Here is a 25,126-nt window from a genome sequence, read left to right as displayed (position 1 = left end):
GCTGTTTTAGAAGCTAAGCCTCCTCTATTGATATGCAAATTAACCAATCAGGCTAGTTTATGAGGTCAGCAGAGGAAGTTCTTTACATGTACAGGAAGTAAGATTTTCGAAACAGGCACGTGGGCAAACAAAGGAGAGAGTTGTATTTGAAAACAAAGAAGCAAGAGCTGTTCTGGAGACTTCGGAGGAAACAGAAGTTTGAATTTGGAGCAAAGAGCCATGAAGAAAATTCCATCTTGATTCCATCTCCAAGTTGAGTAGCTGTTTAGTATACCTATTGCATACATATTGTACATGTTTTTTTGCTAGGAAGATAGTCAGTTTGTGCATGCTGTAGGCATATTTTGTTATACTTTGTATGTTATGAATTGTGTTTTTGTTCAGTTGTATTTGCAGATTTTCTGTTTAGTGTAAGCAGTAATACTCTACCAAGTTTTAATAACTTCCTTGGCTTATACCGCAAAAACATTTAATAGACATCAAGCAAAACAATTGTCCTCATTCTACTTCCAAGATTTATCATTGATCAAATGCAGAAAAATGCTGCTAACCATTAGATAACTTCAGTAAATTCTTACTATGAGTTGCCAGCTTTAGAACAATCATTTGGAACATATGTTTAGCCAGTTTTTCACAAGATTTGCAGTTTTTCTAGTTAAAGTGGCTTAATACTAGTGTTGAGCGAACACGGACTGTATTATTCGTGTTCGTACCGAATAATTGGATTTTTTGTACCCGAACACGGACACGGACACTTTACTGTATGTTCGGGTAAAAATCCGTGTTCGGTCGTTTTATTTCCGGGTTTTGCATGCTTTGGCGCTCTTTTCATGGCGGGCTTTCAACAGCCAATCAACAATCGTTTAACTGGTGTGCCTTAAGCCATCCCAGCCATGCCTGCAAATGTCTCAGTAGCTGTGATTGGCCGTCTGAAGCATGTGACCAAGTCTTTATAAGTTCGAGGCAGCCGCAGCGGCGTCATTATGCTGCTTAGATTCAGGGACAGAGCACACATCAACGTGCTGGCTGCTGATTAGGGAAAGATAGGCAGGAAAAAACCATTTGTGTCCGGATAGAATTGAGGGACAGGTCGGAGTGTTTAGGCAGGGCGAGTTGTAGGCATTTTAGGGATAGAGTCTGCTGAATTATATAGGGTCAGTGTCTTCTACAAACTACAATCGATATTGCTGTGTGGGGGGTGGGGTCTGCACTCAATCCTGATCTACGATCTCTTCTCAATCCTGTTAGGGACAGAGTCTGCTGAATTTTAGGGAAACTGTGTTCTACAAACTACAATCGATATTGCTGTGTGGTGTGGGATTGGAGATAGGCAGGTGTCAGTGATCCACATCCATTTTTCTGTGTGTGAGCTGCAGTGAACACAATCTTTTTGGGCTGCAGTGAACACAATCTTTTTGGGCTGCAGTGAACACAATCTTTTTGGGCTGCAGTGAACACAATCTTTTTGGGCTGCAGTGAACACAATCTTTTTGGGCTGCAGTGAACACAATCTTTTTGGGGTGCAGTGAACAAAATCTTTTTGGGGTGCAGTGAACACAATCCTTTTTGGTGTGCAGTGAACACAATCTTTGTGGGGTGCAGTGAACAAAATCCTTTGTGGGGTGCAGTGAACACAATCTTTTTGGGGTGCAGTGAACAAAATCCTTTTTGGGGTGCAGTGAACAACATCCTTTTTGGGGTGCAGTGAACACAATCTTTTTGGGGTGCAGTGAACAAAATCCTTTGTGGGGTGCAGTGAACACAATCTTTTTGGGGTGCAGTGAACACAATCTTTTTGGGGTGGAGTGAACAACATCCTTTTTGGGGTGCAGTGAACAAAATCCTTTTTGGGGTGCAGTGAACAAAATCATTTTTGGGGTGCAGTGAACACAATCTTTTTGGGGTGCAGTGAACACAATCTTTGTGGGGTGCAGTGAACACAATCTTTTTGGGGTGGAGTGAACAACATCCTTTTTGGGGTGCAGTGAACAACATCCTTTTTGGGGTGCAGTGAACACAATCTTTTTGGGGTGCAGTGAACACAATCTTTGTGGGGTACAGTGAACAGAATCTTTGTGGGGTGCAGTGAACACAATCTTTGGGGGGTACAGTGAACACAATCTTTGTGAGGTGCAGTGAACACAATCTTTGTGGGGTGCAGTGAACACAATCATTGTGGGGTGCAGTGAACTCAATCTTTGTGGGGTACAGTGAACACAATCTCATACTGAAGGTTTGAGGGTGCTGCCTGTTCCATACTCCCCCTACTCCTCATCTAGCCTTTTAGGGGTACAAACAATAGTAATTGGGGCCTAGTGTGGTTGTGTACGTGTGATATACATACACTTTTTTGGGATCATATTTTCTATTCCGCTATTTAATCAAAAACCTTTGGGGATCAGTTAAATTGGGGGATAGTCTGTGTTGGTACGTGTGAGAGAGATCCACCTTTCCAAGTTGTTGGGGTTCATCTCATACTTCTGAAGGTTTGAGGGTGCTGCCTGTTCCATACTCCCCCTACTCCTAGCCTTTTAGGGGTACAAACAATAGTAATTGGGGCCTAGTGTGGTTGTGTACGTGTGATATACATACACTTTTTTGGGATCATATTTTCTATTCCGCTATTTAATCAAAAACCTTTGGGGATCAGTTAAATTGGGGGATAGTCTGTGTTGGTACGTGTGAGAGAGATCCACCTTTCCAAGTTGTTGGGGTTCATCTCATACTTCTGAAGGTTTGAGGGTGCTGCCTGTTCCATACTCCCCCTACTCCTAGCCTTTTAGGGGTACAAACAATAGTAATGGGGGCCTAGTGTGGTTGTGTACGTGTGATATACATACACTTTTTTGGGATCATATTTTCTATTCCGCTATTTAATCAAAAACCTTTGGGGATCAGTTAAATTGGGGGATAGTCTGTGTTGGTACGTGTGAGAGAGATCCACCTTTCCAAGTTGTTGGGGTTCATCTCATACTTCTGAAGGTTTGAGGGTGCTGCCTGTTCCATACTCCCCCTACTCCTAGCCTTTTAGGGGTACAAACAATAGTAATTGGGGCCTAGTGTGGTTGTGTACGTGTGATATACATACACTTTTTTGGGATCATATTTTCTATTCCGCTATTTAATCAAAAACCTTTGGGGATCAGTTAAATTGGGGGATAGTCTGTGTTGGTACGTGTGAGAGAGATCCACCTTTCCAAGTTGTTGGGGTTCATCTCATACTTCTGAAGGTTTGAGGGTGCTGCCTGTTCCATACTCCCCCTACTCCTAGCCTTTTAGGGGTACAAACAATAGTAATGGGGGCCTAGTGTGGTTGTGTACGTGTGATATACATACACTTTTTTGGGATCATATTTTCTATTCCGCTATTTAATCAAAAACCTTTGGGGATCAGTTAAATTGGGGGATAGTCTGTGTTGGTACGTGTGAGAGAGATCCACCTTTCCAAGTTGTTGGGGTTCATCTCATACTTCTGAAGGTTTGAGGGTGCTGCCTGTTCCATACTCCCCCTACTCCTAGCCTTTTAGGGGTACAAACAATAGTAATTGGGGCCTAGTGTGGTTGTGTACGTGTGATATACATACACTTTTTTGGGATCATATTTTCTATTCCGCTATTTAATCAAAAACCTTTGGGGATCAGTTAAATTGGGGGATAGTCTGTGTTGGTACGTGTGAGAGAGATCCACCTTTCCAAGTTGTTGGGGTTCATCTCATACTTCTGAAGGTTTGAGGGTGCTGCCTGTTCCATACTCCCCCTACTCCTAGCCTTTTAGGGGTACAAACAATAGTAATTGGGGCCTAGTGTGGTTGTGTACGTGTGATATACATACACTTTTTTGGGATCATATTTTCTATTCCGCTATTTAATCAAAAACCTTTGGGGATCAGTTAAATTGGGGGATAGTCTGTGTTGGTACGTGTGAGAGAGATCCACCTTTCCAAGTTGTTGGGGTTCATCTCATACTTCTGAAGGTTTGAGGGTGCTGCCTGTTCCATACTCCCCCTACTCCTAGCCTTTTAGGGGTACAAACAATAGTAATTGGGGCCTAGTGTGGTTGTGTACGTGTGATATACATACACTTTTTTGGGATCATATTTTCTATTCCGCTATTTAATCAAAAACCTTTGGGGATCAGTTAAATTGGGGGATAGTCTGTGTTGGTACGTGTGAGAGAGATCCACCTTTCCAAGTTGTTGAGGTTCATCTCATACTTCTGAAGGTTTGAGGGTGCTGCCTGTTCCATACTCCCCCTACTCCTAGCCTTTTAGGGGTACAAACAATAGTAATTGGGGCCTAGTGTGGTTGTGTACGTGTGATATACATACACTTTTTTGGGATCATATTTTCTATTCCGCTATTTAATCAAAAACCTTTGGGGATCAGTTAAATTGGGGGATAGTCTGTGTTGGTACGTGTGAGAGAGATCCACCTTTCCAAGTTGTTGGGGTTCATCTCATACTTCTGAAGGTTTGAGGGTGCTGCCTGTTCCATACTCCCCCTACTCCTAGCCTTTTAGGGGTACAAACAATAGTAATTGGGGCCTAGTGTGGTTGTGTACGTGTGATATACATACACTTTTTTGGGATCATATTTTCTATTCCGCTATTTAATCAAAAACCTTTGGGGATCAGTTAAATTGGGGGATAGTCTGTGTTGGTACGTGTGAGAGAGATCCACCTTTCCAAGTTGTTGAGGTTCATCTCATACTTCTGAAGGTTTGAGGGTGCTGCCTGTTCCATACTCCCCCTACTCCTAGCCTTTTAGGGGTACAAACAATAGTAATTGGGGCCTAGTGTGGTTGTGTACGTGTGATATACATACACTTTTTTGGGATCATATTTTCTATTCCGCTATTTAATCAAAAACCTTTGGGGATCAGTTAAATTGGGGGATAGTCTGTGTTGGTACGTGTGAGAGAGATCCACCTTTCCAAGTTGTTGGGGTTCATCTCATACTTCTGAAGGTTTGAGGGTGCTGCCTGTTCCATACTCCCCCTACTCCTAGCCTTTTAGGGGTACAAACAATAGTAATTGGGGCCTAGTGTGGTTGTGTACGTGTGATATACATACACTTTTTTGGGATCATATTTTCTATTCCGCTATTTAATCAAAAACCTTTGGGGATCAGTTAAATTGGGGGATAGTCTGTGTTGGTACGTGTGAGAGAGATCCACCTTTCCAAGTTGTTGGGGTTCATCTCATACTTCTGAAGGTTTGAGGGTGCTGCCTGTTCCATACTCCCCCTACTCCTAGCCTTTTAGGGGTACAAACAATAGTAATTGGGGCCTAGTGTGGTTGTGTACGTGTGATATACATACACTTTTTTGGGATCATATTTTCTATTCCGCTATTTAATCAAAAACCTTTGGGGATCAGTTAAATTGGGGGATAGTCTGTGTTGGTACGTGTGAGAGAGATCCACCTTTCCAAGTTGTTGGGGTTCATCTCATACTTCTGAAGGTTTGAGGGTGCTGCCTGTTCCATACTCCCCCTACTCCTAGCCTTTTAGGGGTACAAACAATAGTAATTGGGGCCTAGTGTGGTTGTGTACGTGTGATATACATACACTTTTTTGGGATCATATTTTCTATTCCGCTATTTAATCAAAAACCTTTGGGGATCAGTTAAATTGGGGGATAGTCTGTGTTGGTACGTGTGAGAGAGATCCACCTTTCCAAGTTGTTGAGGTTCATCTCATACTTCTGAAGGTTTGAGGGTGCTGCCTGTTCCATACTCCCCCTACTCCTAGCCTTTTAGGGGTACAAACAATAGTAATTGGGGCCTAGTGTGGTTGTGTACGTGTGATATACATACACTTTTTTGGGATCATATTTTCTATTCCGCTATTTAATCAAAAACCTTTGGGGATCAGTTAAATTGGGGGATAGTCTGTGTTGGTACGTGTGAGAGAGATCCACCTTTCCAAGTTGTTGGGGTTCATCTCATACTTCTGAAGGTTTGAGGGTGCTGCCTGTTCCATACTCCCCCTACTCCTAGCCTTTTAGGGGTACAAACAATAGTAATTGGGGCCTAGTGTGGTTGTGTACGTGTGATATACATACACTTTTTTGGGATCATATTTTCTATTCCGCTATTTAATCAAAAACCTTTGGGGATCAGTTAAATTGGGGGATAGTCTGTGTTGGTACGTGTGAGAGAGATCCACCTTTCCAAGTTGTTGAGGTTCATCTCATACTTCTGAAGGTTTGAGGGTGCTGCCTGTTCCATACTCCCCCTACTCCTAGCCTTTTAGGGGTACAAACAATAGTAATTGGGGCCTAGTGTGGTTGTGTACGTGTGATATACATACACTTTTTTGGGATCATATTTTCTATTCCGCTATTTAATCAAAAACCTTTGGGGATCAGTTAAATTGGGGGATAGTCTGTGTTGGTACGTGTGAGAGAGATCCACCTTTCCAAGTTGTTGGGGTTCATCTCATACTTCTGAAGGTTTGAGGGTGCTGCCTGTTCCATACTCCCCCTACTCCTAGCCTTTTAGGGGTACAAACAATAGTAATTGGGGCCTAGTGTGGTTGTGTACGTGTGATATACATACACTTTTTTGGGATCATATTTTCTATTCCGCTATTTAATCAAAAACCTTTGGGGATCAGTTAAATTGGGGGATAGTCTGTGTTGGTACGTGTGAGAGAGATCCACCTTTCCAAGTTGTTGGGGTTCATCTCATACTTCTGAAGGTTTGAGGGTGCTGCCTGTTCCATACTCCCCCTACTCCTAGCCTTTTAGGGGTACAAACAATAGTAATTGGGGCCTAGTGTGGTTGTGTACGTGTGATATACATACACTTTTTTGGGATCATATTTTCTATTCCGCTATTTAATCAAAAACCTTTGGGGATCAGTTAAATTGGGGGATAGTCTGTGTTGGTACGTGTGAGAGAGATCCACCTTTCCAAGTTGTTGGGGTTCATCTCATACTTCTGAAGGTTTGAGGGTGCTGCCTGTTCCATACTGCCCCTACTCCTAGCCTTTTAGGGGTACAAACAATAGTAATTGGGGCCTAGTGTGGTTGTGTACGTGTGATATACATACACTTTTTTGGGATCATATTTTCTATTCCGCTATTTAATCAAAAACCTTTGGGGATCAGTTAAATTGGGGGATAGTCTGTGTTGGTACGTGTGAGAGAGATCCACCTTTCCAAGTTGTTGGGGTTCATCTCATACTTCTGAAGGTTTGAGGGTGCTGCCTGTTCCATACTCCCCCTACTCCTAGCCTTTTAGGGGTACAAACAATAGTAATTGGGGCCTAGTGTGGTTGTGTACGTGTGATATACATACACTTTTTTGGGATCATATTTTCTATTCCGCTATTTAATCAAAAACCTTTGGGGATCAGTTAAATTGGGGGATAGTCTGTGTTGGTACGTGTGAGAGAGATCCACCTTTCCAAGTTGTTGAGGTTCATCTCATACTTCTGAAGGTTTGAGGGTGCTGCCTGTTCCATACTCCCCCTACTCCTAGCCTTTTAGGGGTACAAACAATAGTAATTGGGGCCTAGTGTGGTTGTGTACGTGTGATATACATACACTTTTTTGGGATCATATTTTCTATTCCGCTATTTAATCAAAAACCTTTGGGGATCAGTTAAATTGGGGGATAGTCTGTGTTGGTACGTGTGAGAGAGATCCACCTTTCCAAGTTGTTGGGGTTCATCTCATACTTCTGAAGGTTTGAGGGTGCTGCCTGTTCCATACTCCCCCTACTCCTAGCCTTTTAGGGGTACAAACAATAGTAATTGGGGCCTAGTGTGGTTGTGTACGTGTGATATACATACACTTTTTTGGGATCATATTTTCTATTCCGCTATTTAATCAAAAACCTTTGGGGATCAGTTAAATTGGGGGATAGTCTGTGTTGGTACGTGTGAGAGAGATCCACCTTTCCAAGTTGTTGGGGTTCATCTCATACTTCTGAAGGTTTGAGGGTGCTGCCTGTTCCATACCCCCCCTACTCCTCATCTAGCCTTTTAGGGGTACAAACAATAGTAATTGGGGCCTAGTGTGGTTGTGTACGTGCGAGATACATACACTTTTTTTGATCATATTTCCTATTCCGCTATTCAATAAAAACCTTTGAGGATCAATTGAATTGCGGGATAGTCTGTGTCGGTACGTGTGAGAGAGATCCACCTTTCCAAGTTGTTGGGGTTCATCTCATACTTCTGAAGGTTTGAGGGTGCTGCCTGTTCCATACCCCCCCTACTCCTCATCTAGCCTTTTAGGGGTACAAACAATAGTAATTGGGGCCTAGTGTGGTTGTGTACGTGCGAGATACATACACTTTTTTTGATCATATTTCCTATTCCGCTATTCAATAAAAACCTTTGAGGATCAATTGAATTGCGGGATAGTCTGTGTCGGTACGTGTGAGAGAGATCCACCTTTCCAAGTTGTTGGGGTTCATCTCATACTTCTGAAGGTTTGAGGGTGCTGCCTGTTCCATACTCCCCCTACTCCTCATCTAGCCTTTTAGGGGTACAAACAATAGTAATTGGGGCCTAGTGTGGTTGTGTACGTGTGATATACATACACTTTTTTTGGATCATATTTTCTATTCCGCTATTCAATAAAAACCTTTCTAGGGCAAGATCTTAAATTACAGAAATATGAGGAGACCGTCAAATAAGGGCCGTGGCCTGGGTCGTGGTGCTGCTGGTAGAGCTCCTGTTGCAAGGAGAGGACATGGTCGATCTGTGCCAGCTACACGCACAAGTGAAACACCTTCCTCAAGTGTGAGTAGGCGACAGAACCTGCATCAGTATTTGGTAGGGCATCAAACGCCCCTAGAAGTGATGAGGCCAGAACAAGTTGAGGCGATAGTAGATTGGTTTGCTGCTGACAGTGCCTCCAGTTCCTTCACATTGTCTCCCACCCAGTCTACTGCAGAAAGGTCAGAGTTGGCACCTGCAGCCAATGTCCAACCGTCTTTCACCTCACCCCCTTGCAAATCAGGCCAGCAGTCTGAGCCCCAAGCCATACAGCAGTCTCTTATTCTTTTTGAGGACTCTGTCAGCAGGGTTTCCCAGGGCCATCCACCTAGCCCTGCCCCAGAAGTGGAAGAGATTGAGTGCAGCGATGCCCAACCACTTATTTCTCAAGATGAGTACATGCAAGGATCATCGCAGCACGTCTCCGATGATGACGAAACGCAGGTGCCAACTGCTGCGGCGTTCAGCATTGTGGAGACCGACAAGGAGGGCAGGGGTGAAGACTGGGTGGAAGATGATGTGGAGGACGATGAGGTCCTCGACCCCACATGGAATGAACGTCATGCAGGTGAACTGAGTAGTTTGGAGGAAGAGGCGGTGGTCGCACAGAGCCACCAGCACAGCAGAAGAGGGAGCAGGGTGCAGAAGCGGAGCGGCCGTGCCCTAGACACTACGCCCGCTACTGCCCAACGCAGCAAGGGAACGAGCGCACCAAAGTCAGCTCAAAGGAGTTCTCTAGCGTGGAAGTTCTTTAGAAAATGTGCTGATGACAGGACACGAGTGGTTTGCACCCTGTGCAATCAGAGCTTGAAGCGAGGCATGAACCTTCTCAACCTGAGCACAACCTGCATGATCAGGCATCTAAGTGCAAAGCACGAGCTGCAGTGGAGTACACACCTTCAAAACCAAGAAACGTCTCTGGCTCATCCTGCTTCCTCTTCTGCTGCAGTCTCGGCCGCTCCAGCCACATCTGTAGTGATACCGGCACCTGCCACCCCGCAAACAGACGATCTGTCAGCAACACCACCACCTGGGTCACCAACAACCATCTCCACAATGTCCCGTGGAAGCGTTCAGCTTTCCATCTCCCAAACACTTGAGAGGAAGAGGAAGTACCCCCCTACCCACCCGCGATCCCTGGCCCTGAATGCCAGCATTTCAAAATTATTGGCCTTTGAAATGCTGTCATTCCGTCTGGTGGAGACGCACAGTTTTAAAAACCTTATGTCGGTGGCTGTCCCACAGTACGTCGTGCCCAGCCGCCACTACTTTTCCAGGCAAGCCATCCCTTCCCTGCACAACCAAGTGGGGGAAAAAATCAGGTGTGCACTGCGCAACGCCATCTGTGCCAAGGTCCACCTAACTACGGATACGTGGACCAGTAAGCACGGTCAGGGGCGTTATATCTCCCTAACGGCACACTGGGTAAATGCAGTGGCGGATGGGCCTGAGGCGGATAGCAATTTGGCGCATGTCCTTCCACCACCGAGGATTGCAGGGCGCTTCAGTTTGCCTCCTGTTCCTAACTCCTCCTACTCCGCTTCCTCATCCTCTACCGCCTCCTCATCCGGACAGCGTAACACCTTCACCACCAACTTCAGCACGGCCAGGGGTAAACGACAGCAGGCAGTTTTACAACTTGCCTGTTTGGGGGACAAACCACACACCGCGCAGGAGTTGTGGAGGAGCATGGAACAGCAGACAAATGAGTGGTTGCTGCCAGCGAGCCTCAAGCCCGGCCTGGTGGTGTGCGATAACGGGCGAAATCTCATAGCAGCTCTGGGCCTAGCCGGTTTGACGCACATCCCTTGCCTGGCGCATGTGCTGAATTTGGTGGTGCAGAGGTTCCTTAAAAACTACCCCGATATGTCAGAGCTGCTGCAGAAAGTGCGGGCCGTTTGTGCGCACTTTCGGCGTTCTCACCCTGCTGCTGCTCGCCTGGCAGCGCTGCAGCGTAACTTCGGCCTTCCCGCTCACCGCCTCATATGTGACGTGCCCACAAGGTGGAACTCCACCTTGCACATGCTGGAAAGACTGTGCGAGCAGCAGCAGGCCATAGTGGAGTTTCAGCTGCAGCACGCACGCGTGAGTCGCTCTGCGGAACAGCACCACTTCACCACCAATAACTGGGCCTCCATGCGAGACCTGTGTGCCTTGTTGCGCTGTTTTGAGTACTCCACCAACATGGCCAGTGGCAATGACGCCGTTCTCAGCTTAACTATCCCACTTCTATGCCTCCTTGAAAAAACAATTCGGGCGATGATGGAAGAGGATGTGGCACAGGATGAGGAGGAGGAGGAGGATGAAGAGGTAACATTTCCAAGGCTTTCAGGGCAGTCATTCGCAAGGGGCTCCGAGGGTGGGTTCCTGCACACGCAAACGCCAGGGACGCAATTGTCCAGCAGGGGCACAGTTCTGGAGGATGAGGAGGAGGAGGAGGAGGAGGAGCTGGAGGAGGAGATGGAACCATGTTCACAGCAGGGTGGCACCCAGGCCAGCTCATGGCCATCACTGGTGCGTGGCTGGGGGGATACAGAGGACACGGACCATACACCTCCCACAGAGGACAGCCTTTCGTTGCCTCTGGGCAGCCTGGCACACATGAGCGATTACATGCTGCAGTGTCTCCACAACGACCGCCGAGTTGCCCACATTCTAACTTGTGCTGATTACTGGGTGGCCACGCTGCTGGATCCCCGTTACAAGGACAACGTACCGTCCTTAATTCACTCACTGGAGCGCGATCGCAAGATGCGCGAGTACAAGCGCACGCTGGTAGACGCCATGCTGCTGGCATTCCCATCTGACAGCGGGGCCACAGTGGAAGCACAAGGCAGAGGAGGAGGAGGAGGAGGTCGCCAACGCAACCAGGGCACCGCCAGCACCTCAGAAGGCAGGGTTAGCATGGCCGAAATGTGGAAAAGCTTTGTCAGCACGCCACAACAAACAGCAGCACCAGCAGCTCAGATGGAACGTCTTAGCAGGAGGCAGCATTTTACCAACATGGTGGAGCAGTATGTGTGCACACGCCTACATGTAGTGAATGACGGGTCTGCCCCCTTCAACTTCTGGGTCTCCAAATTGGGCACATGGCCTGAGCTTGCCCTTTACGCCTTGGAGGTGCTGGCGTGCCCTGCAGCCAGTGTATTATCTGAACGGGTATTTAGCACGGCTGGGGGCGTTATAACAGACAAGCGCAGCCGCCTGTCCAGAGACAATGTGGACAAGCTCACGTTCATTAAAATGAACCAGGCATGGATCCCACGGGACTTTTCCGTACCTTATGCAGAATAGCAATGGATACCGACCTTACCCACCCATTGTTCCATTTTTGCTCTTTCTCACTCTTTTGGGGTGTACCCTCATTTAAAATTTGTGAAAAGAAGCAGTGTTGGCTACCTCGTCCTCCTCCTCAGGGCCAGATTAATGTAGGGGCTATTGGAGCTGCAGCTCCAGGCCCCTACCTTTTATATAGGCCCCGGGTTGGCCATATTCACTGTTACCGCTCTTCTGTCACTTGTAAACACAGAAGTCTGGCTTCTATGCTCGCTTCCCCAGGCAGCACCCTCAGAACCTCCCCACACAGCGTGAAGGCCGGACAAGGAGGGACAGTTGGCGATGCATGGATGTGTTTATGGGCTTCAGAGACAGCATCCCATGTTGAATTAGGCATGCATGGCTGCACCCTTCCTCCTCTGGGTGCATGGCAAGGCACGGCCCTAAGGCCCTTCAAAATCCTCAGCACCAAGCCCATGATGCTGTTAATCCGGCCCTGGTCCTCCTCCACCGCCGCTTCCACCTACACCGCCCATAGGTGTGCGCAGCCTATTGCATTAAGGTGTGCACCCCAAAGTTGAAATACACATGCATGTGTTTGCCAGCAGGGAGAGTAATGTATCGGGGCCATGTACCTGTAGGCAAGGAGAAATAGAGCAGAGCAGGTCCCAGGGAGATCTTTCCCATCTCCTCACTGGCAATGCTATGTGCCCTAGGTGATTAGGGTGTGCCCAGGCACACCCAGCACACCCTGTGCGCACGCCTATGTCACCGCCACATCCACCACCACCTCAACCTCCCTCCTACTCCATATGGGCCTCGTCCTTCAGAGATGAAGAAGAACATTGTTTTATTTTTCTGTTTTTTTTTGTTGTTTTAAGTTATTTCCCTATCCACATTTGTTTGCAGAGCACTTGCCATGCTCTTAATTACGTTTTGCTGCCATTTGCAGCACTCTAGCCCTTTCCTTTGGTGTTTTAGAGCCATTTTAGTGCCTTAAAGTTCGGGTCCCCATTGACTTCAATGGGGTTCGGTGTCCGGGAAAAGTTCGGTAAAAGTCCGGGACACGGACCCGGACTTTTTTTTAAAGTTCGGCCGAACCCGTCGAACACGGACATCTAGGTGTCCGCTCAACCCTACTTAATACATCTAAAAAAATATTTCCTGTAGTTCTGCCCTTATACACATTACTGTTCCTCACCGCAGGTGCTCTGAAAGATGTCTAATACATTAAGAGGAGTATAATTTACACAGTTTGGTTTACACTTAACATTTTAATGATGTGAAAAGGCAGGTGTGCAGTTATCTATTTCCATAAAAGCAGCTGGAATATTAAAAATATACAATAATAAATATTGCATAAGGGAAAATCAGCAACGGCAAATGAAAAATACTTTTTTTTTACATCAAAGTTTACATTTTTAAAGCTTAAACCAAAACCATTTAAAGTAGATGTAAACCCTAACTGGATAAAATTGAGTTTACTAAAGCAATGTATATGATAGAAAAAAATGCTATTTTGCTTTAAATACTTGTTTTATCTTGTTATTACATCATTGGCATGAAGGGCTGCATGGCATTTCTTAGGTCAGGTTTTCTGATGGAGACAACAGTGGACCATGTCTGCATAACTTGTTTTAAAACAGTCACTTGTAGTCTTCATCTGAAGTCTGCATGACATTTGGAGACGAGGAAAGAGTTTGGTCACCCTTAAACAGGAAGGGTCCAAACAAGAACTTTCATGGCACAATGTGACACTACATGTTATTTTAGTAAAAGCTTCAGATTTAAAAGGATTAAAAATGACTTTTGAAATTACTAAACATGTCATGTTGACTCTTATTACACTTATACTTTAACAAACAGCTTGACATTTCTATAGTCACAAGAGAAACAACCTACCATCATTTTTTTTTTTTTTTTTGCTACTATTGATTCTGGACACCCAGCTGCCAAGTCCCTCCATCTCTGCTCCTTCAATCCTAATTGTATTGATGACTCAGGCTCCTTGATTTCTATATTTTTATGTTTTTTGTGCATAATCAAACATGTCACAGGTGAATGCAATGTTTAAGAACCACCGTGGATATTCATCAAGGGAAATGTGGCAGAAAGCAGGCCTAAACACAATTACATTTTTTTCCTTATGTTTATACTTTTTTAATATGCAGCAGAAACGCACATTTTTTTGGTGCACTTTATAGAAAGTCAGCATTATTTGCTCAGCAAACTGGAACCACACTATACTTGTGGAACATTTCTGTACAATCAGCTACATGTGTATGTGATATGTGCGTGAATCTGTATGCATGCATAACAGTTTGTTTTCTCTAATTCATTTTCTTTAGTAAATCAGCACAGACCTGCCAAGGTGGGTCAAAATAACTATGATCATGGATTCTAATTATGGTGAAGAATGATGCTGCTGTGGCCTCAAACTGAGGCTGACAATCTTAACGAGCACTTGCTTACTTCTGAGTTACACTTGCTTCAAAGATATTAACCCTCTTAGCGGTATTCCCGAGCGTGGCTCGGGGTTACATTTCAGAGCCAAAATCGGTAACCCCGAGCCACACTCGGGGTACTGCCAGAAGCATCCCTGGATCCTGTAAAAGAGGTTTCTTACCTTTTCACCGGGATCCAGCGATGTGTCTCGGCGGTGTCTCGCGGCGGATCTTCCTCCCGATCCTCTCCATGCCCCGGCTTCCGTCTCCTGCGACGTGACGTTCGCAGGGGGGTGGAACCGGCGGCAAATTCAAATGTAAAAACACACCAAACACACTGATACCATTCAAAATAAAATAAAATCTCATTAGTTTGCCCCCCAGTGCCCTTTCCTGCAGTTTTACTGTACTTTTTATGTATATATATATATATATATATATATATATATATATATATATATTGTGACAGGAAGTCAGGTAAATCTGTGGATGTAGTCACAGACAGGAGATACATTTCCACCTGGTTTAGAAAATTCACCAATTACTATAGGGTGTCGGCTGCAAAGGTAGCCAGAACTGTCTAAGGACGTTGAACAGACTTCAGCTGTTCAGAATGAGGAAATTAAGGCCTCTATAATTTGTCCAAAGGAAGTCTAAGGATTGCTGCCTCCTGACGCTGTGTGAGCTGGGGAGAGGAGGACAGTCAGATGTGTGCCTCCTGACGCTGTGTGAGCATGGGAGAAGGAATGCCCCCTGAAGCTGTGTGAGCATGGGGAAGACCTCCTGAAGCGATGTGCGCTGAGGAGGGTAAAAAGGGTGAAGACTTCTCAAGGTGAGAAAATGAACTATTTCTATGTGAAGAGTGTGAAGAGAAAAAAACCAATGGATGTTTTCTATGTGAAAGGAAAGTCCAATGAACATGTGCTGTTAGAAGAGAAAAGGGACATTCTCTATGTGAAGAGATAATAAATGGACTATTGATAGTCTGCTGTATGATCAGCCAAGTCTGCCCAACAGTACTTTGGGGACAGACTTCCTTAGATAGGTTCCTGTGTGTGAGAAGGTAGCCGCCCACAGTGGCAAGGATTTATTTTGTGTTTTATTTTATTTTGGATGTTTTTGACGCTTGCAGTCTGGTGAAGAAAATTGCGTGAATAAACCAAACTGGATAGGCAGGGGACGCCATTCGGCGGATTATTCAACTTCAGCATTTTGCCCTTCAACGACGTATACCCACTATGCTTTTGTCCCTAGACGTGACTAAGGCTTTTAATACCCTGTCTTGGCCTTATCTCATGACTGTTCTCCGCCACTTTGGCTTCGGCCCCTCCTTTCTGTCCTGGCTTGCTGCCCTCTACGATTCCCCTCAGGCCCGTATCAGATATTACGGATTCGAGTCGCTCCCTTTTTCCATTGGCCGGGGTACGCGGCAGGGGTGCCCGTTGTCCCCCCTGCTGTTTGTCCTGGCCTTGGAACCCTTAGCTGAAGCTATACGTACCCATCATGACATCTCGGGCATTGAAGTGGCAGGCTCCCCGCATAAGATATCGTTATTTGCGGACGATATCTTGCTGTCTCTTACTTCGCCTAGGATTTCGCTGCCTAATCTCCTGGCTTTGCTGGATGAGTTTGCTGTTTTCTCTGGCCTGCATATTAACCCTGCCAAATCAAATGCGATGTCAGTTACCTTGCCTCCTGACGAGGTGGTGGCCCTTCAAGCAGCCTTTCCTTTCAAGTGGCACCCTGCTTTACCCTATTTGGGTGTTAAACTATCTCCTACGTATGAAGGTCTTTATGCGGTTAATTATCCGTCCCTCTTTCGCCATTTGACATCTTTGCTTTCTTCTTGGTCTCACCTTTCCTTGTCCTGGTTTGGCAGGATCACTGCTGTTCGTATGACCTATCTTCCTAAACTATTGTACTATTTCCGTGTGTTACCGGTTCCGATCCCCTCTCATATCTTACGTATTCATCAACGCAAGATTCTGAAATTTATTTGGGGTTCTTCCAGACCCCGTATTAATAGACGCGTTCTGTATGCTCGGAGGATTTCTGGGGGGTTTTCGGTACCGAACTTGAAGGCATACTACACCGCGGCATCGATAGCCCCTCTCTCTCATTTGCATGACACGTTCCAGTTACCACTATGGGCCACGATTGACCTGGCAGATGCTAGCCCAGTCCCCCTTTCTTCTATTCCTTGGCTCCCTCCTAAATTTCGACCGCCGGATTTACGTCCTTGCCTCCTACATTCTCTCCGCCTCTGGGACTCCGTCAAGTACTCCGCTAATTTGATTTCACCCCACTTGCCTTTACTACGTCTCTTCCCTTGCCCTATGTTTCCGCCTGGTCTCGCTAATCCGCGGGTGTTTTCCTGGTGGACTGACCATGGCTTTGTGGATGTCCACTCGCTATTTACTCCCACGAAGATACTCCCCTTTGGGGCCCTTCGCTCCTCGCATGATATACCTCTGCGAGAGCATTTTCGTTATATGCAACTCCATCATTTTCTTCAGCAACTCATTAAGCATAGACCCTTACCCTATACGCTGACGCCATTTGAAAGCATCTGTAGGGCACGGCCCCACTCACCGGGACTTATATCCCTTCTATATGCCTCCATCATCGCTTGCGATACACCCCCCTTCACGGCCTATCATTCTAACTGGGAACTAGAATTGGGGGGCGGTTTAGACAGGGAAGATTGGCAGCACATGACGGCGGCTCTCTCTAAGTGTTCCCGTAATGTCTTGATTCTGGAAAATGCATATAAGGTATTTTACCGATGGTATTATACTCCGGCCAGACTGGCTAAATTTATACCCGCCTATTCCCCCCTATGCTTCCGAGGATGCGCTCAGGAGGGGACTATGGCACATATTTGGTGGACATGTCCCAGGGTGCGCAGACTGTGGATTAGGATTTATGCCTTGCTCCGTAATATTCTTCAAGTCACCCTGAAGAAGGACCCGTACGAGGCTCTCTTGTGTAAGCCTATACCTGATTTGACTCGTGCACAGCGACAGTTGGCTCAGCACTTGTTTACGGCTACGAAATTGACCATTGCCCGATCTTGGAAGACCCCGTTGCTTAGTTTTGAGGCGGCCAAAAACCGTATGAATGATATTCTTGTTAACGAAAAGTTGACTGCGATAGTTTCTGATACTCACGCTAAGTTTCTTAAGGTATGGGACCCCTGGATCTCGACAGTGGCCCCTTCTAGATTCCAGACCACCCTTCTCTCTCTTTAAATGCCTCCTGGGCGCACACCCCGCAGGACCTATTTCCCTTCTCCCCCCCCCTTCCTCTTCCCCATCTTTTCTTTAACTTCTTTTCTTGTCGCCTCTCTTATTGTTTGTCCTATCTTTCCAAGCTTTTCTTTCTTTCCTTTGTCTCGTATTGGTGTTTTTCCTCTCTGGCTTGGTACTTTCAGGCCCAGCCTTTGTTTGCCTATTGGAACGTAATGAACCTTTTCCTGACAGTATTTATAGTTTGGTCCGTGCTGTTTCCCGGTTGGCGCACGTACTGTGTCGGTAACATATTCTGCCATTATCGATTTCTCTGCGTTCCAGTTTTTCTTATCCAATTGTACACATGTATCGTGTTTTTGATGTATGTCACTGCCTTTTTCAAAATAAAAACTTTTGTACAAGAATAAACCAAACTGTTGTTTGCAACCACTTCTCGGCTATCTCCCTGTGTAACGAATCCCCCCAAGGGGTCATCCCCGCCCGCCACCTAGCTAATCCCTCACAATATATATATATATATATATATATATATATATATATATATATATACGTAATTCTTGTGAATGAGCAGCCCAAACCAACTGTATACATTAAATATATATATATATATAATATATATAATAAATGTATACAGTTGGTTTGGGCTGCTCATTCACAAGAATTACATGCAAAATAATGGTACCGCTTTCAGCACCTAAAATCCAAAAGAATAATACCGCCAGGGAGGTTAAACAGAAGGATGACTACTGGGTAGCTACACCTTTACCTCTCAATACATTAAATAAAATGTATAAAATTAAAGTGGTTGTAAAGGTAGAACGTTTTTTACCCCAGATCTCGATCTGTGCAGAAGAGCTGCAGCTCATTTTGCTCTTTCCCTCCTCACAGGACAGAGAGGCAAAAGCTTGAGCCATTGGCTCAAGCTACTATCAATCAAATCATGTGATGAGTAAACGGGTGTCAGGATGCCAGGAAACCAGACCACATGGGGATGCAGTTTATGCAGATGCAGAATAAAGCAGTTTATTGGAGGGACAAACCACACACCGCGCAGGAGTTGTGGAGGAGCATGGAACAGCAGACAAATGAGTGGTTGCTGCCAGCGAGCCTCAAGCCCGGCCTGGTGGTGTGCGATAACGGGCGAAATCTCATAGCAGCTCTGGGCCTAGCCGGTTTGACGCACATCCCTTGCCTGGCGCATGTGCTGAATTTGGTGGTGCAGAGGTTCCTTAAAAACTACCCCGATATGTCAGAGCTGCTGCAGAAAGTGCGGGCCGTTTGTGCGCACTTTCGGCGTTCTCACCCTGCTGCTGCTCGCCTGGCAGCGCTGCAGCGTAACTTCGGCCTTCCCGCTCACCGCCTCATATGTGACGTGCCCACAAGGTGGAACTCCACCTTGCACATGCTGGAAAGACTGTGCGAGCAGCAGCAGGCCATAGTGGAGTTTCAGCTGCAGCACGCACGCGTGAGTCGCTCTGCGGAACAGCACCACTTCACCACCAATAACTGGGCCTCCATGCGAGACCTGTGTGCCTTGTTGCGCTGTTTTGAGTACTCCACCAACATGGCCAGTGGCAATGACGCCGTTCTCAGCTTAACTATCCCACTTCTATGCCTCCTTGAAAAAACAATTCGGGCGATGATGGAAGAGGATGTGGCACAGGATGAGGAGGAGGAGGAGGATGAAGAGGTAACATTTCCAAGGCTTTCAGGGCAGTCATTCGCAAGGGGCTCCGAGGGTGGGTTCCTGCACACGCAAACGCCAGGGACGCAATTGTCCAGCAGGGGCACAGTTCTGGAGGATGAGGAGGATGAGGAGGAGGAGGAGCTGGAGGAGGAGATGGAACCATGTTCACAGCAGGGTGGCACCCAGGCCAGCTCATGGCCATCACTGGTGCGTGGCTGGGGGGATACAGAGGACACGGACCATACACCTCCCACAGAGGACAGCCTTTCGTTGCCTCTGGGCAGCCTGGCACACATGAGCGATTACATGCTGCAGTGTCTCCACAACGACCGCCGAGTTGCCCACATTCTAACTTGTGCTGATTACTGGGTGGCCACGCTGCTGGATCCCCGTTACAAGGACAACGTACCGTCCTTAATTCACTCACTGGAGCGCGATCGCAAGATGCGCGAGTACAAGCGCACGCTGGTAGACGCCATGCTGCTGGCATTCCCATCTGACAGCGGGGCCACAGTGGAAGCACAAGGCAGAGGAGGAGGAGGAGGAGGTCGCCAACGCAACCAGGGCACCGCCAGCACCTCAGAAGGCAGGGTTAGCATGGCCGAAATGTGGAAAAGCTTTGTCAGCACGCCACAACAAACAGCAGCACCAGCAGCTCAGATGGAACGTCTTAGCAGGAGGCAGCATTTTACCAACATGGTGGAGCAGTATGTGTGCACACGCCTACATGTAGTGAATGACGGGTCTGCCCCCTTCAACTTCTGGGTCTCCAAATTGGGCACATGGCCTGAGCTTGCCCTTTACGCCTTGGAGGTGCTGGCGTGCCCTGCAGCCAGTGTATTATCTGAACGGGTATTTAGCACGGCTGGGGGCGTTATAACAGACAAGCGCAGCCGCCTGTCCAGAGACAATGTGGACAAGCTCACGTTCATTAAAATGAACCAGGCATGGATCCCACGGGACTTTTCCGTACCTTATGCAGAATAGCAATGGATACCGACCTTACCCACCCATTGTTCCATTTTTGCTCTTTCTCACTCTTTTGGGGTGTACCCTCATTTAAAATTTGTGAAAAGAAGCAGTGTTGGCTACCTCGTCCTCCTCCTCAGGGCCAGATTAATGTAGGGGCTATTGGAGCTGCAGCTCCAGGCCCCTACCTTTTATATAGGCCCCGGGTTGGCCATATTCACTGTTACCGCTCTTCTGTCACTTGTAAACACAGAAGTCTGGCTTCTATGCTCGCTTCCCCAGGCAGCACCCTCAGAACCTCCCCACACAGCGTGAAGGCCGGACAAGGAGGGACAGTTGGCGATGCATGGATGTGTTTATGGGCTTCAGAGACAGCATCCCATGTTGAATTAGGCATGCATGGCTGCACCCTTCCTCCTCTGGGTGCATGGCAAGGCAGGCCCTAAGGCCCTTCAAAATCCTCAGCACCAAGCCCATGATGCTGTTAATCCGGCCCTGGTCCTCCTCCACCGCCGCTTCCACCTACACCGCCCATAGGTGTGCGCAGCCTATTGCATTAAGGTGTGCACCCCAAAGTTGAAATACACATGCATGTGTTTGCCAGCAGGGAGAGTAATGTATCGGGGCCATGTACCTGTAGGCAAGGAGAAATAGAGCAGAGCAGGTCCCAGGGAGATCTTTCCCATCTCCTCACTGGCAATGCTATGTGCCCTAGGTGATTAGGGTGTGCCCAGGCACACCCAGCACACCCTGTGCGCACGCCTATGTCACCGCCACATCCACCACCACCTCAACCTCCCTCCTACTCCATATGGGCCTCGTCCTTCAGAGATGAAGAAGAACATTGTTTTATTTTTCTGTTTTTTTTTGTTGTTTTAAGTTATTTCCCTATCCACATTTGTTTGCAGAGCACTTGCCATGCTCTTAATTACGTTTTGCTGCCATTTGCAGCACTCTAGCCCTTTCCTTTGGTGTTTTAGAGCCATTTTAGTGCCTTAAAGTTCGGGTCCCCATTGACTTCAATGGGGTTCGGTGTCCGGGAAAAGTTCGGTAAAAGTCCGGGACACGGACCCGGACTTTTTTTTAAAGTTCGGCCGAACCCGTCGAACACGGACATCTAGGTGTCCGCTCAACCCTACTTAATACATCTAAAAAAATATTTCCTGTAGTTCTGCCCTTATACACATTACTGTTCCTCACCGCAGGTGCTCTGAAAGATGTCTAATACATTAAGAGGAGTATAATTTACACAGTTTGGTTTACACTTAACATTTTAATGATGTGAAAAGGCAGGTGTGCAGTTATCTATTTCCATAAAAGCAGCTGGAATATTAAAAATATACAATAATAAATATTGCATAAGGGAAAATCAGCAACGGCAAATGAAAAATACTTTTTTTTTACATCAAAGTTTACATTTTTAAAGCTTAAACCAAAACCATTTAAAGTAGATGTAAACCCTAACTGGATAAAATTGAGTTTACTAAAGCAATGTATATGATAGAAAAAAATGCTATTTTGCTTTAAATACTTGTTTTATCTTGTTATTACATCATTGGCATGAAGGGCTGCATGGCATTTCTTAGGTCAGGTTTTCTGATGGAGACAACAGTGGACCATGTCTGCATAACTTGTTTTAAAACAGTCACTTGTAGTCTTCATCTGAAGTCTGCATGACATTTGGAGACGAGGAAAGAGTTTGGTCACCCTTAAACAGGAAGGGTCCAAACAAGAACTTTCATGGCACAATGTGACACTACATGTTATTTTAGTAAAAGCTTCAGATTTAAAAGGATTAAAAATGACTTTTGAAATTACTAAACATGTCATGTTGACTCTTATTACACTTATACTTTAACAAACAGCTTGACATTTCTATAGTCACAAGAGAAACAACCTACCATCATTTTTTTTTTTTTTTTTGCTACTATTGATTCTGGACACCCAGCTGCCAAGTCCCTCCATCTCTGCTCCTTCAATCCTAATTGTATTGATGACTCAGGCTCCTTGATTTCTATATTTTTATGTTTTTTGTGCATAATCAAACATGTCACAGGTGAATGCAATGTTTAAGAACCACCGTGGATATTCATCAAGGGAAATGTGGCAGAAAGCAGGCCTAAACACAATTACATTTTTTTCCTTATGTTTATACTTTTTTAATATGCAGCAGAAACGCACATTTTTTTGGTGCACTTTATAGAAAGTCAGCATTATTTGCTCAGCAAACTGGAACCACACTATACTTGTGGAACATTTCTGTACAATCAGCTACATGTGTATGTGATATGTGCGTGAATCTGTATGCATGCATAACAGTTTGTTTTCTCTAATTCATTTTCTTTAGTAAATCAGCACAGACCTGCCAAGGTGGGTCAAAATAACTATGATCATGGATTCTAATTATGGTGAAGAATGATGCTGCTGTGGCCTCAAACTGAGGCTGACAATCTTAACGAGCACTTGCTTACTTCTGAGTTACACTTGCTTCAAAGATATTAACCCTCTTAGCGGTATTCCCGAGCGTGGCTCGGGGTTACATTTCAGAGCCAAAATCGGTAACCCCGAGCCACACTCGGGGTACTGCCAGAAGCATCCCTGGATCCTGTAAAAGAGGTTTCTTACCTTTTCACCGGGATCCAGCGATGTGTCTCGGCGGTGTCTCGCGGCGGATCTTCCTCCCGATCCTCTCCATGCCCCGGCTTCCGTCTCCTGCGACGTGACGTTCGCAGGGGGGTGGAACCGGCGGCAAATTCAAATGTAAAAACACACCAAACACACTGATACCATTCAAAATAAAATAAAATCTCATTAGTTTGCCCCCCAGTGCCCTTTCCTGCAGTTTTACTGTACTTTTTATGTATATATATATATATATATATATATATATATATATATATATATTGTGACAGGAAGTCAGGTAAATCTGTGGATGTAGTCACAGACAGGAGATACATTTCCACCTGGTTTAGAAAATTCACCAATTACTATAGGGTGTCGGCTGCAAAGGTAGCCAGAACTGTCTAAGGACGTTGAACAGACTTCAGCTGTTCAGAATGAGGAAATTAAGGCCTCTATAATTTGTCCAAAGGAAGTCTAAGGATTGCTGCCTCCTGACGCTGTGTGAGCTGGGGAGAGGAGGACAGTCAGATGTGTGCCTCCTGACGCTGTGTGAGCATGGGAGAAGGAATGCCCCCTGAAGCTGTGTGAGCATGGGGAAGACCTCCTGAAGCGATGTGCGCTGAGGAGGGTAAAAAGGGTGAAGACTTCTCAAGGTGAGAAAATGAACTATTTCTATGTGAAGAGTGTGAAGAGAAAAAAACCAATGGATGTTTTCTATGTGAAAGGAAAGTCCAATGAACATGTGCTGTTAGAAGAGAAAAGGGACATTCTCTATGTGAAGAGATAATAAATGGACTATTGATAGTCTGCTGTATGATCAGCCAAGTCTGCCCAACAGTACTTTGGGGACAGACTTCCTTAGATAGGTTCCTGTGTGTGAGAAGGTAGCCGCCCACAGTGGCAAGGATTTATTTTGTGTTTTATTTTATTTTGGATGTTTTTGACGCTTGCAGTCTGGTGAAGAAAATTGCGTGAATAAACCAAACTGGATAGGCAGGGGACGCCATTCGGCGGATTATTCAACTTCAGCATTTTGCCCTTCAACGACGTATACCCACTATGCTTTTGTCCCTAGACGTGACTAAGGCTTTTAATACCCTGTCTTGGCCTTATCTCATGACTGTTCTCCGCCACTTTGGCTTCGGCCCCTCCTTTCTGTCCTGGCTTGCTGCCCTCTACGATTCCCCTCAGGCCCGTATCAGATATTACGGATTCGAGTCGCTCCCTTTTTCCATTGGCCGGGGTACGCGGCAGGGGTGCCCGTTGTCCCCCCTGCTGTTTGTCCTGGCCTTGGAACCCTTAGCTGAAGCTATACGTACCCATCATGACATCTCGGGCATTGAAGTGGCAGGCTCCCCGCATAAGATATCGTTATTTGCGGACGATATCTTGCTGTCTCTTACTTCGCCTAGGATTTCGCTGCCTAATCTCCTGGCTTTGCTGGATGAGTTTGCTGTTTTCTCTGGCCTGCATATTAACCCTGCCAAATCAAATGCGATGTCAGTTACCTTGCCTCCTGACGAGGTGGTGGCCCTTCAAGCAGCCTTTCCTTTCAAGTGGCACCCTGCTTTACCCTATTTGGGTGTTAAACTATCTCCTACGTATGAAGGTCTTTATGCGGTTAATTATCCGTCCCTCTTTCGCCATTTGACATCTTTGCTTTCTTCTTGGTCTCACCTTTCCTTGTCCTGGTTTGGCAGGATCACTGCTGTTCGTATGACCTATCTTCCTAAACTATTGTACTATTTCCGTGTGTTACCGGTTCCGATCCCCTCTCATATCTTACGTATTCATCAACGCAAGATTCTGAAATTTATTTGGGGTTCTTCCAGACCCCGTATTAATAGACGCGTTCTGTATGCTCGGAGGATTTCTGGGGGGTTTTCGGTACCGAACTTGAAGGCATACTACACCGCGGCATCGATAGCCCCTCTCTCTCATTTGCATGACACGTTCCAGTTACCACTATGGGCCACGATTGACCTGGCAGATGCTAGCCCAGTCCCCCTTTCTTCTATTCCTTGGCTCCCTCCTAAATTTCGACCGCCGGATTTACGTCCTTGCCTCCTACATTCTCTCCGCCTCTGGGACTCCGTCAAGTACTCCGCTAATTTGATTTCACCCCACTTGCCTTTACTACGTCT

The sequence above is a fragment of the Pelophylax lessonae genome, assembly GCF_965119305.1.
Source record: "Pelophylax lessonae genome assembly, chromosome: 8".
Classification (NCBI taxonomy): Eukaryota; Metazoa; Chordata; class Amphibia; order Anura; family Ranidae; genus Pelophylax; species Pelophylax lessonae.
The sequence above is the reverse complement of the archived record's forward strand: the minus strand, read 5'-3'. Positions refer to the sequence as shown.